Here is a 3,748-nt window from a genome sequence, read left to right on the forward strand (position 1 = left end):
CCCGTTTCCTGTCTTAGGGAGCAGAGAGCCGTCCCGGTCCTCCCTCAACCTTGGGCCAGCGCCCAGATGGCAGGTGTGCGGGCGGAGGGTGGGGTTTCTTGTGATACATTCACCTTTACACACTTACCGAAGCAGTGGAAGTCGCGGGCATTGTTCCTTCACAGATTTGCAGATTGCCCGGCATGTTTAGCAAGCATTCCCACTGTTTAGCAGCATGAATGTGTCCTGCAGGCCTAAGGAAACCTTGGGATCTGAGGCCAGGTCATGTCCACGTGAGCCTGACCCTGAGGAAGGCCAGAATCAGACACCTTTAGAGCCCTTGCCTCCCCCTGGTGCCCTTGGGCTTCTGGCGCTCGTCCCCTCTGCAGAGGAAGGTCAGGGCCTCTGCCACCTTCCCCAGGTGGGACCAGTGAGGCCTGCTGTGTGGACAGCCCTCCCCCGCCCCCCCGCCCTGCCTCCCCCCAGACCTCCACACAAGTCACATCCCGTGTCCTCAAAGCTCTCTGCTAACTCCTCTCACCTGCCACCCGACCACTTGAGCCAAAACCACAGGCCTTCCAGCGCCCACTCCACTCCCCCTCGCCAGTCTCCAAAATCGCCAGTGGACCCTGCCCGCCCATGCGTGTCTGAAGGATAGGGGTGAGCAGGGCTGCAGCCAGGGCGAAGGGTAGTGGTCAGGACAGGGGCCGGTGGAGGTGAGACCCAGATACCAGGCCCCAAGTGCGAAGCCGCAGGGGGAAGGCTCACTGCGGAGTGCGAGGGGGCTGGTGCGGGAGTGCGGGGTGTTCCGGAGAGAGGCTCCGGGATCCAGGAGGGCAGAAGGAGCTGGGCGCGGGGATCGCCACCCTTCCTGTCTCTAAACCAGAGACGAGGACAGGACTCAAGGGAGTGTGAAGATACTATAGTTGACATTTCTAAAGCCTCGGGGACTCTCGCAAGTACAAGGCCAGAGCTCCATGGCGATTGATTAACTGGGGTCAGCTCGCCAGGTAGAGGGCGCCAGGCAGTGATCCGGGTTGGTCCCTCCCGCCCTACGCGGGGCCCACTCCGGCCACGCCCACAACGGACTCCCCACTCCCGCCCGACATCTGTGGGTCCCACCAGGCCCCGCCCCTCCCCGCCCACAACGGACCCTCCCATTCCGTGTCCCTGTCCGTCTCACCCAGGCCCCGCCCCCAGGACGGCAGGACCTGAATAAACCCCAGGCGCTCCAGATACCCCAGGGGAACCGAGGTCGCCCTGCCGGGCCTCTGCGCCCTGGAGAGGCCGCCTTGGTCCCGCGCCGCCTTGGGAGGACGGCACTGGGTGCAGTTTGGCAGAAAGACCCACAACCAGGAATGGATCCCAATTGCGCCTAGTCAGCCCGGAACCTGAGCGCCCGCACAGCTGGGGTGGGAGCAGAGGGGCCCTGAAGGATGGCTCAGGCCCACGGGGGTGTTGCTGCAAAGACTTGGTGGCCAGGAGCCGGCTTGCTCTGGGCACTTGTTGCTCGTGGGTCACTTCCCAGGACATGGGGACTGCTGGTTCCCCCACAGTGCAGCCCGTTGACGCCGACCTCATCGCGACTCCCTGTGGCCCTCAGGATGAACCCCGGGGTCCACCTCCGTCTGTGCTCTGCAGCCTCGCCGCCACTCCCTCGTGCACACACTGGAGATTGGCCACAGGGAAGCTGGCTGCCAGGCCACTCTGGACCACCCTGGCAACCCTAGGAGCGTGACGCTGCGGCCCCGGGGCAGGGAGCGGGCCCAAGGGCAGGCAGAGGGCAGCAGCAGGCCCCGGAAGGCCCCACCTCCTGGAGCCCGCGTTTCCTGGCCCTGAGCCCCAGGTGGTGGTCAGGGGCTGGGACTCTGGGCCCCATCACAGCCACACCCCATGCGGGGCGGGCCTGGCGGGCGGGCGGGAAGTCCCCACAAACATTCTTTTACACGTATGTTTTAACAGCTTGATGGATGTGTAATTCACATGCTATACATACAATCTACCCATTTAGAGTGCACAGCTCATGAGTTTCGAGTGTATGCACAGATATGTGCCCCCTCGGCGGTCCGTTTTAGAACATCTGGCCCTGAAAAGGAACCCGGGATCCTCTGGCAGGCGCTCCCCGTGTCCCTTCCCCAGGCCCTGGCCGCCACTCGTGCTCTCACTGTCCGCACGCGTTTGCCTGTTCTGGACACTTCGCACGAACAGATCGTAGCCTGCGCAGTCTTCTGTGACCGGCCCCTTCCACTTAGCACAGTGTTTTCCAAGTTCGCGCGTGTTGTAGCCTGTGTCGCTACTTCCTTTTGTGGCCAAGTAACTTCCCGCGGCATGGTCGCACACCTTCGTGCGCCCGCTCAAGGGTGGTGGACAGCGCCCGGTCCCTGTTTTGGGCTGCCATGAGTAATGCTGCTGCGAAAGCGGAAAAAAGCAGCCTCATTTCAATGGAGCCGGCAGGCCTGCAGGAGCGGCCCTCCGGACACCCCAACGGAAGAGGCGTCGCCTACAGACGCGACAGAAGACGCCATGAATTCCCAGCAACAGGCGTCTCTACCACGCCGGCCGGAGGAAGGCTTCCTCCTCGCCCAACAAGCCCAGCGGGCACCGGGACACGGCGGCCACGCGCTTTCCTGCAATGGACTTCCATTCCCGGGACCCTCTTTCGCCAGGAGGGGACGTCCCTCCCGGTCTGCTCTGCGGCCCCTGAACGAAGCCCCTCTGCGGCTAAAACAACGGGCCGTTTTCTTCCGGAGGTCGACCCTGCTGGGATCGCGCAGGCGCGCGTTCGGCGCGCGCCTTTTCCGGTCTCTTGGACAGCCCCCCCCGGGGGGTGGGGTGGGGGGCTGCGGGTCACGTGGTCACTGCGCTCGGCCGCGCCGTGTGGCCGTTTCCCAGGGGGCGCAGGGCCGCGTTAGTGCGCGGCCGGCCTGCACCCAAACACTGCGTCCCCCGCGTGAGCAGGTCTGCGCCCTTCTCGGGCGCCAGCGTCCCGCAGAAGAACGACCGCCGGCCGCCGGACCGCCCCGCCGGCTGGAGTCCGCGGCTGCCGGCGGCTTCTGGCGGCCGAGGGCTCTTTCCCGGAGGCTTGGGTCCTATGACTCGGGCAAATCCTGTGACTCCAGTCCCTGGGCCAGGGTGACGGCGCGAGAACAGCTGGCCCCCTGCCACGACGGGTGGAAAACAGCTGCCGTCGGTCGCTCCCAGCGAGGCCCACGCTCCCTGTGCAGAGTGGGCGGAGAGGCGGGCCTGCCAAGAGAAAACTCGAGGTGTGGCCGGGATGCCGAGCCCACGGCGGCGCCTCGGCCGGGAGAGGCCAGACGCGAGGGCTGTCCCAGGCGCGCAAGGGGCATCGTGGCCGTGACGCTGACCGCACCATCGACAAGGCAACAGCTGGGGAGCCATGCGGCTGGAGCAGCGGGCCCACTAGGAAGGCGCTCAGGAAAGCGCGGGCGGGGCTGGGGGTGCACTCGGGCCAGGCCGCCTGGGGAGGTGGGTCTGGAACAGCGCCTGAGTCGGGCAGCTCCGGAACCACTCCGCTCCACCTCGGGAGCCGGCTCCGGTTACCTAGCAACTGGGCGGCATCCTTCCCAGCAAGCACCGCTTCAAATCCGTGAGGTCCGGGACTACGATGCCCAGCGTGCCCCGCGGCCCAGGAGCACGGACTACAAGTCCCACAATGCATCGCCCCCTTTCCTAGCCGCCCCCAGCCCCTGTTCTCTGGAGACCCCGCCGGCGAGCCGCGCGCCAGCGGTGACCCGTTGTGCGTGAGGTT

The sequence above is a fragment of the Phyllostomus hastatus genome, unplaced genomic scaffold (genome assembly GCF_019186645.2).
Source record: "Phyllostomus hastatus isolate PE091 unplaced genomic scaffold, TTU_PhHast_1.1 phas_scaffold_443, whole genome shotgun sequence".
In the NCBI taxonomy this organism is placed as follows: Eukaryota; Metazoa; Chordata; class Mammalia; order Chiroptera; family Phyllostomidae; genus Phyllostomus; species Phyllostomus hastatus.